The sequence below is a fragment of the Oncorhynchus kisutch genome, linkage group LG5, assembly GCF_002021735.2.
Source record: "Oncorhynchus kisutch isolate 150728-3 linkage group LG5, Okis_V2, whole genome shotgun sequence".
Taxonomy (NCBI): Eukaryota; Metazoa; Chordata; class Actinopteri; order Salmoniformes; family Salmonidae; genus Oncorhynchus; species Oncorhynchus kisutch.
The window spans coordinates 76,221,288-76,231,417 of NC_034178.2; the positions used below are offsets into that span (position 1 = coordinate 76,221,288).

At 43.6% G+C, this 10,130-nt stretch overlaps 1 protein-coding gene across 2 annotated transcripts in view; it reads right to left on the reverse strand.

Annotated features, from left to right (window-relative positions):
* LOC109885637 (phosphatase and actin regulator 3) overlaps positions 1-6,324 on the reverse strand; it is a 99,960-nt gene extending 93,636 nt beyond the window's left edge. For both annotated transcript variants that reach the window (XM_031825864.1, XM_031825863.1), the window contains exon 1: positions 5,831-6,324. The gene's annotated coding sequence lies outside the window, so the exon portion shown is untranslated. The remainder of the gene's footprint in view (positions 1-5,830) is intronic.
* Between the last annotated feature and the right edge of the window lie 3,806 nt (positions 6,325-10,130).

Sequence of the window (10,130 nt, forward strand, 5' to 3'; positions counted from 1 at the left end):
ACAGTATAGTAACAGTCTGAATGGGGGTTATCATAACAGTATAGTAACAGTCTGAATGGGGTTATCATAACAGTGCAGTAACAGTAGCAGTCTGAATGGGGTTATCATAACAGTATAGTAACAGTAGCAAACTGAATGGGCTGTAGGTATTCACCTGTGTTTTGGTTGATCCTGTCACGTGATCTGAATTGTAACCTGTTTTTTTGTTGTTGACCTTTTTATAATCAAACTGGCCATTTCTTTTCCTGTCCAGCACCATCCTCAGATAAGTGCTCAACATTTGTTTTTTGTTTAGATAGATTTTAGAAATCCAGGTCATGTGACATGGTAGGCCCTAGCTAAAGGACACTAACTACTGACTACTATTAAAACGGTTGTACAGCAGGGGTAGTGTGGAATCCAGGTCACGCCTGCAGCCTGTACATTGTTCCTATGGTTACTACACTCCGGGGGGTCAGAGCCCTCCCTGTTGCCATGGTGACAGCGCTACTGTTGATGCTGCAGCACTGGCAGCCCCCTTGCAGGCAGAGAGAAGCACAGCGGCATGACAAATACACACACACATAGGCACACACACACACACACACAGAGGCACACACACACATAGGCACACACACACACACATAGGCACACACACACACACATAGGCACACACACGCACACGCACACACACACACACACACACACACACACACACACACACGGCAGGCAGAATGAGAAGCAGGAGGAACTAGTCTGCTGCTGTTGCCAACCAGATATTAACCAATCACAGCCTGGCTATACATTATGCAGGAGAGGAATCCCTTTAATGTATTTTCATCTGACAGCCTGAACAGAGGAAGGAAGATGTCTGACTGTTGGGTTTCACTAGAGGAAGGAAGATGTCTGTCTGTTGGGTTTCACTAGAGGAAGGAAGATGTCTGTCTGTTGGGTTTCAGTAGAGGAAGGAAGATGTCTGTCTGTTGGGTTTCACTAGAGGAAGGAAGATGTCTGTCTGTTGGGTTTCAGTAGAGGAAGGAAGATGTCTGTCTGTTGGGTTTCACTAGAGGAAGGAAGATGTCTGACTGTTGGGTTTCACTAGAGGAAGGAAGATGTCTGTCTGTTGGGTTTCACTAGAGGAAGGAAGATGTCTGTCTGTTGGGTTTCAGTAGAGGAAGGAAGATGTCTGTCTGTTGGGTTTCACTAGAGGAAGGAAGATGTCTGTCTGTTGGGTTTCACTAGAGGAAGGAAGATGTCTGTCTGTTGGGTTTCAGTAGAGGAAGGAAGATGTCTGTCTGTTGGGTTTCACTAGAGGAAGATGTCTGTCTGTTGGGTTTCAGTAGAGGAAGGAAGATGTCTGTCTGTTGGGTTTCAGTAGAGGAAGATGTCTGTCTGTTGGGTTTCAGTAGAGGAAGGAAGATGTCTGTCTGTTGGGTTTCAGTAGAGGAAGGAAGATGTCTGTCTGTTGGGTTTCAGTAGAGGAAGGAAGATGTCTGACTGTTGGGTTTCAGTAGAGGAAGGAAGATGTCTGTCTGTTGGGTTTCAGTAGAGGAAGGAAGATGTCTGTCTGTTGGGTTTCACTAGAGGAAGATGTCTGTCTGTTGGGTTTCAGTAGAGGAAGGAAGATGTCTGTCTGTTGGGTTTCAGTAGAGGAAGATGTCTGTCTGTTGGGTTTCAGTAGAGGAAGGAAGATGTCTGTCTGTTGGGTTTCAGTAGAGGAAGGAAGATGTCTGTCTGTTGGGTTTCAGTAGAGGAAGGAAGATGTCTGACTGTTGGGTTTCAGTAGAGGAAGGAAGATGTCTGACTGCTGGGTTTCAGTAGAGGAAGGAAGATGTCTGACTGTTGGGTTCCAGTAGAGGAAGGAAGATGTCTGACTGCTGGGTTTCAGTAGAGGAAGGAAGATGTCTGACTGTTGGGTTTCAGTAGAGGAAGGAAGATGTCTGACTGTTGGGTTTCAGTAGAGGAAGGAAGATGTCTGTCTGTTGGGTTTCAGTAGAGGAAGGAAGATGTCTGTCTGTTGGGTTTCAGTAGAGGAAGGAAGATGTCTGTCTGTTGGGTTTCAGTAGAGGAAGGAAGATGTCTGACTGTTGGGTTTCAGTAGAGGAAGGAAGATGTCTGACTGTTGGGTTTCAGTAGAGGAAGGAAGATGTCTGTCTGTTGGGTTTCAGTAGAGGAAGGAAGATGTCTGTCTGTTGGGTTTCACTAGAGGAAGGAAGATGTCTGTCTGTGGGTTTCACTAGAGGAAGGAAGATGTCTGTCTGTTGGGTTTCAGTAGAGGAAGGAAGATGTCTGTCTGTTGGGTTTCAGTAGAGGAAGGAAGATGTCTGTCTGTTGGGTTTCACTAGAAGAAGGAAGATGTCTGTCTGTTGGGTTTCAGTAGAGGAAGGAAAATGTCTGACTGTTGGGTTTCAGTAGAGGAAGGAAGATGTCTGTCTGTTGGGTTTCACTAGAGGAAGGAAGATGTCTGTCTGTTGGGTTTCAGTAGAGGAAGGAAGATGTCTGTCTGTTGGGTTTCAGTAGAGGAAGGAAGATGTCTGACTGTTGGGTTTCAGTAGAGGAAGGAAGATGTCTGACTGTTGGGTTTCAGTAGAGGAAGGAAGATGTCTGACTGTTGGGTTTCAGTAGAGGAAGGAAGATGTCTGACTGTTGGGTTTCAGTAGAGGAAGATGTCTGACTGTTGGGTTTCAGTAGAGGAAGGAAGATGTCTGTCTGTTGGGTTTCAGTAGAGGAAGGAAGATGTCTGTCTGTTGGGTTTCAGTAGAGGAAGGAAGATGTCTGACTGCTGGGTTTCAGTAGAGGAAGATGTCTGACTGTTGGGTTTCACTAGAGGAAGGAAGATGTCTGTCTGTTGGGTTTCACTAGAGGAAGGAAGATGTCTGACTGTTGGGTTTCACTAGAGGAAGGAAGATGTCTGTCTGTTGGGTTTCAGTAGAGGAAGGAAGATGTCTGACTGTTGGGTTTCAGTAGAGGAAGGAAGATGTCTGACTGCTGGGTTTCAGTAGAGGAAGATGTCTGACTGTTGGGTTTCACTAGAGAAAGGAAGATGTCTGTCTGTTGGGTTTCACTAGAGGAAGGAAGATGTCTGTCTGTTGGGTTTCAGTAGAGGAAGGAAGATGTCTTACTGTTGGGTTTCAGTAGAGGAAGGAAGATGTCTGACTGCTGGGTTTCAGTAGAGGAAGATGTCTGACTGTTGGGTTTCACTAGAGGAAGGAAGATGTCTGTCTGTTGGGTTTCAGTAGAGGAAGGAAGATGTCTGACTGTTGGGTTTCAGTAGAGGAAGGAAGATGTCTGACTGTTGGGTTTCAGTAGAGGAAGGAAGATGTCTGACTGTTGGGTTTCAGTAGAGGAAGGAAGATGTCTTTCTGTTGGGTTTAGTAGAGGAAGGAAGATGTCTGACTGTTGGGTTTCAGTAGAGGAAGGAAGATGTCTGACTGTTGGGTTTCAGTAGAGGAAGGAAGATGTCTGACTGTTGGGTTTCAGTAGAGGAAGATGTCTGACTGTTGGGTTTCACTAGAGGAAGAAAGATGTCTGTCTGTTGGGTTTCACTAGAGGAAGGAAGATGTCTGTCTGTTGGGTTTTAGTAGAGGAAGGAAGATGTCTGTCTGTTGGGTTTTAGTAGAGGAAGGAAGATGTCTGACTGTTGGGTTTCAGTAGAGGAAGGAAGATGTCTGACTGTTGGGTTTCAGTAGAGGAAGGAAGATGTCTGATTGCTGGGTTTCAGTAGAGGAAGATGTCTGACTGTTGGGTTTCACTAGAGGAAGGAAGATGTCTGTCTGTTGGGTTTCAGTAGAGGAAGGAAGATGTCTGACTGCTGGGTTTCAGTAGAGGAAGATGTCTGACTGTTGGGTTTCACTAGAGGAAGGAAGATGTCTGACTGTTGGTTTCGGTAGAGGAAGGAAGATGACTGACTGTTGGGTTTCAGTAGAGGAAGATGTCTGACTGTTGGGTTTCAGTAGAGGAAGGAATATGTCTGACTGTTGGGTTTCAGTAGAGGAAGGAAGATGTCTGACTGTTGGGTTTCACTAGAGGAAGGAAGATGTCTGACTGTTGGGTTTCACTAGAGGAAGGAAGATGACTGACTGTTGGGTTTCAGTAGAGGAAGATGTCTGACTGTTGGGTTTCAGTAGAGGAAGGAAGATGTCTGACTGTTGGGTTTCAGTAGAGGAAGGAAGATGTCTGACTGTTGGGTTTCACTAGAGGAATGAAGATGTCTGACTGTTGGGTTTCAGTAGAGGAAGGAAGATGTCTGACTGTTGGGTTTCAGTAGAGGAAGATGTCTGACTGTTGGGTTTCAGTAGAGGAAGGAAGATGTCTGACTGTTGGGTTTCAGTAGAGGAAGGAAGATGACTGACTGTTGGGTTTCAGTAGAGGAAGATGTCTGACTGTTGGGTTTCAGTAGAGGAAGGAAGATGTCTGACTGTTGGGTTTCAGTAGAGGAAGGAAGATGTCTGACTGTTGGGTTTCAGTAGAGGAAGGAAGATGTCTGACTGTTGGGTTTCACTAGAGGAATGAAGATGTCTGACTGTTGGGTTTCAGTAGAGGAAGGAAGATGTCTGTTGGGTTTCAGTAGAGGAATGAAGATGTCTGACTGTTGGGTTTCAGTAGAGGAATGAAGATGTCTGACTGTTGGGCTTCACTAGAGGAATGAAGATGTCTGACTGTTGGGTTTCAGTAGAGGAAGGAAGATGTCTGTTGGGTTTCATTAGAGGAAGGAAGATGTCTGACTGTTGGGTTTCAGTAGAGGAAGATGTCTAACTGTTGGGTTTCAGTAGAGGAAGGAAGATGTCTGACTGTTGGGTTTCACTAGAGGAAGGAAGATGTCTGACTGTTGGGTTTCACTCGAGGAAGGAAGATGTCTGACTGTTGGGTTTCACTAGAGGAAGATGTCTGACTGCTGGGTTTCAATAGAGGAAGGAAGATGTCTGACTGTTGGGTTTCACTAGAGGAAGGAAGATGTCTGACTGTTGGGTTTCACTAGAGGAAGGAAGATGTCTGACTGTTGGGTTTCACTAGAGGACGGAAGATGTCTGACTGTTGGGTTTCACTAGAGGAAGGAAGATGTCTGACTGTTGGGTTTCACTAGAGGAAGGAAGATGTCTGACTGCTGGGTTTCACTAGAGGAAGGAAGATGTCTGACTGGAATGACAGTCCTGTGACATGTAAATATACCTAGGCCTATTTCATAGGCCAGCATTACCCAGACTACTTTGCAGTTTACAGCAATATCATGCAAACACAAACAACCCACACAGACTGACAGCGACAAAAACAACACACACACAGACAGCGAAAGAAACAACACACACACACACTTTCACTACTTTGCAGTTATCACATTATCTCCACTGACAAGCGTATTACCAGACACTGAATCAGCCTCGTGGGACTCATTTAGATCTCTCTCTCTCTCTCTCTCTCTTCACCCTCTCTCTCTCTCTATCTCTCTCTCTCTCTCTCTCTCTGTCTCTCCCTCCTCTTTCTCCATCCTTCTCCCTCCCTCCTTCTCCCTCCTCTCTCTCCCTCCTTCTCCCTTACTCTCTCTCCCTCCTTCTCCCTCCTCTCTCTCCCTTCTTCTCCCTTACTCTCTCTCCCTCGCTCCCTCTCTCTCTCTCTCTCCCTCCTTCTCCCTGTCCCTGTCTCCCACCCTCTCATCTCCCTCTCCCTCTCCCTCTCACTCCTTCTCCCACTCACTCCTTCTCCCACTCTCTCTCTCTCACTGAGATATGATAAACACACACTGCAATGCATTCCCTGGCCCGGCCAGACTGGCTACTTAACACATCTTTACAATCCAACCACCTAACCTAGACATTACACACAGTAAGCACTCATATACCTACATTTACCGTACCTTCCAATCAGTCCAATGAATAGACGAGGACAGGGTCTCGTCTGTAGTCAGAGGACTAAGTAAATCCAGAACGAGGCAGTTAACCCACTGTTCCTAGGCCGTCATTGAAAATAAGAATTTGTTCTTAACTGACTTGACTAGTTAAATAAAGGTAAAACAAATAAAAATAATAATAATTAAATCCTGTACCCTCGTCACAGAAAGAGAGGAACAGAAAATAGGAAAATAGAGGAATGGAGAGGAGGAGAGGGCAGTCAAAGGACTGAGTTAATCCTGTACCCTCGTCAAGGGAGGAGAGGATCGGAGAGGAACAGAGAGCAGAGGGTAGTCGGAGGACTGAGTGAATCCTCTACCGTCGTCACAGGAAGAAAGGAACGAGGGCAGTCAGAGGACCCTCGTCACAGAGCCAACAGAGCCAACGTACTCAGCAGAATCAGTCAGTCCCAAGAAGACGAGGCTGTTTATTCCACCGCGTAATGCAGTCTGCTACATCATCCCCCCCCAACAACCTACTATACAAGCCTACTGCTGCTCCGATCTGTCTGCCTGCCCCGCCCCTCTCAGCCACATGGCCCAGATGCCAGTCAACATCCATTAGATTTAAGATACATCCAAAACTGAGGTTTGACATAATAATAACATTTGACATATTTGAATAAAATGCAAATTAATTACTTAAAAATCATACAATGTGATTTTCTGGATTTTTGTTTTAGATTCTGTCTCTCACAGTTGAAGTGTACCTATGATTAAAAAAATGTAAGACCTCTACATGCTTTGTAAGTAGGAAAACCTGCAAAATCAGCAGTGTATCAAATACTTGTTCTCCCCACTGTATATACTGTACTCTATACCATCTACTGCATCTTGCCTATGCCGTTCGGCCATCTCTCATCCATATATTTATATCTACATATTCTTATTCCATCCCTTTAGATTGTGTGTATTAGGTAGTTGTTGAGGAATTGTTAATTTACTTGTTAGATATTGCTGAACTGTCGGGAACTACACTCGCAATAACATCTGCTAACCATCTGTATGTGACCAATAACATCTGCTAACCATGTGTATGTGACCAATAACATCTGCTAACCATGTGTATGAGACCAATAACATCTACTAACCATGTGTATGTGACCAATAACATCTACTAACCATGTGTATGTGTTATACAGTGAGTTACTATGGGCTATAGGGATGTGTTATACAGTGAGTTTCAGTGTGTTACTATGGGCTACAGGGATGTGTTAAACAGTGAGTTACTATGGGCTATAGGGATGTGTTATACAGTGAGTTACTATGGGCTACAGGGATGTGTTATACAGTGAGTTACTATGGGCTATAGGGATGTGTTATACAGTGAGTTACTATGGGCCACAGGGATGTGTTATACAGTGAGTTACAATGGGCTACATGGATGTGTTAGACAGTGAGTTACTATGGGCTATAGGGATGTGTTATACAGTGAGTTTCAGTGAGTTACTATGGGCTATAGGGATGTGTTATACAGTGAGTTACTATGGGCTATAGGGATGTGTTAAACAGTGAGTTACTATGGGCTATAGGGATGTGTTATACAGTGAGTTACTATGGGCTATAGGGATGTGTTATACAGTGAGTTTCAGTGTGTTACTATGGGCTACAGGGATGTGTTATACAGTGAGTTACTATGGGCTAAAGGGATGTGTTAAACGGTGAGTTACTATGGGCTACAGGGATGTGTTAAACAGTGAGTTACTATGGGCTATAGGGATGTGTTAAACAGTGAGTTACTATGGGCTATAGGGATGTGTTATACAGTGAGTTACTATGGGCTACAGGGATGTGTTATACAGTGAGTTACTATGGGCTATAGGGATGTGTTATACAGTGAGTTACTATGGGCTATAGGGATGTGTTATACAGTGAGTTTCAGTGAGTTACTATGGGCTATAGGGATGTGTTAAACAGTGAGTTACTATGGACTATAGGGATGTGTTAAACAGTGAGTTACTATGGGCTATAGGGATGTGCTATACAGTGACCAATAACATCTACTAACCATGTGTATGTGACCAATAACATCTGCTAACCATGTGTATGTGACCAATAACATCTACTAACCATGTGTATGTGACCAATAACATCTACTAACCATGTGTATGTGACCAATAACATCTACTAACCATGTGTATGTGACCAATAACATCTACTAACCATGTGTATGTGTTATACAGTGAGTTTCAGTGAGTTACTATGGGCTATAGGGATGTGTTAAACTGTGAGTTACTATGGGCTATAGGGATGTGTTAAACAGTGAGTTACTATGGGCTATAGGGATGTGTTATACAGTGAGTTTCAGTGAATTACTATGGGCTATAGGGATGTGTTAAACAGTGAGTTACTATGGGCTATAGGGATGTGTTAAACAGTGAGTTATTATGGGCTACAGGGATGTGTTAGACAGTGAGTTACTATGGGCAATATGGATGTGTTATACAGTGAGTTACTATGGGCTATAGGGATGTGTTAAACAGTGAGTTACTATGGACTATAGGGATGTGTTAAACAGTGAGTTAATATGGGCTATAGGGATGTGCTATACAGTGACCAATAACATCTACTAACCATGTGTATGTGACCAATAACATCTGCTAACCATGTGTATGTGACCAATAACATCTACTAACCATGTGTATGTGACCAATAACATCTACTAACCATGTGTATGTGACCAATAACATCTGCTAACCATCTGTATGTGACCAATAACATCTACTAACCATGTGTATGTGACCAATAACATCTACTAACCATGTGTATGTGACCAATAACATCTACTAACCATGTGTATGTGACCAATAACATCTACTAACCATGTGTATGTGTTATACAGTGAGTTTCAGTGAGTTACTATGGGCTATAGGGATGTGTTAAACAGTGAGTTACTATGGGCTATAGGGATGTGTTAAACAGTGAGTTACTATGGGCTACAGGGATGTGTTAGACAGTGAGTTACTATGGGCTACAGGGATGTGTTAGACAGTGAGTTACTATGGGCTATAGGGATGTGTTATACAGTGAGTTACTATGGGCTACAGGGATGTGTTAGACAGTGAGTTACTATGGGCTATAGGGATGTGTTAGACAGTGAGTTACTATGGGCTACAGGGATGTGTTAGACAGTGAGTTACTATGGGCTATAGGGATGTGTTAGACAGTGAGTTACTATGGGCTATAGGGATGTGTTAGACAGTGAGTTACTATGGGCTACAGGGATGTGTTAGACAGTGAGTTACTATGGGCTATAGGGATGTGTTAGACAGTGAGTTACTATGGGCTATAGGGATGTGTTAGACAGTGAGTTACTATGGGCTATAGGGATGTGTTAGACAGTGAGTTACTATGGGCTATAGGGATGTGTTAGACAGTGAGTTACTATGGGCTATAGGGATGTGTTAAACAGTGAGTTACTATGGGCTATAGGGATGTGCTATACAGTGAGTTTCAGTGAGTTACTATGGGCTATCGGGATGTGTTATACAGTGAGTTACTATGGGCTACAGGGATGTGTTAAACAGTGAGTTACTATGGGCTACAGGGATGTGTTATACAGTGAGTTTCAGTGAGTTACTATGGGCTACAGGGATGTGTTAAACAGTGAGTTACTATGGGCTATAGGGATGTGTTATACAGTGAGTTTCAGTGAGTTACTATGGGCTACAGGGATGTGTTAAACAGTGAGTTACTATGGGCTACAGGGATGTGTTAGACAGTGAGTTACTATGGGCTATAGGGATGTGCTATACAGTGACCAATAACATCTACTAACCATGTGTATGTGACCAATAACATCTGCTAACCATGTTTATGTGACCAATAACATCTACTAACCATGTGTATGTGACCAATAACATCTACTAACCATGTGTATGTGACCAATAACATCTACTAACCATGTGTATGTGACCAATAACATCTGCTAACCATGTGGGATGTGTTAAACAGTGAGATACTATGGGCTATAGGGATGTGTTAGACAGTGAGTTACTATGGGCTATAGGGATGTGTTAGACAGTGAGTTACTATGGGCTATAGGGATGTGTTAAACAGTGACATACTATGGGCTATAGGGATGTGTTAAACAGTGAGTTACTATGGGCTACAGGGATGTGTTATACAGTGAGTTACTATGGGCTATAGGGATGTGTTAAACAGTGAGTTACTATGGGCTATAGGGATGTGTTAAACAGTGAGTTACTATGGGCTATAGGGATGTGTTAAACAGTGAGTTACTATGGGCTATAGGGATGTGTTATAC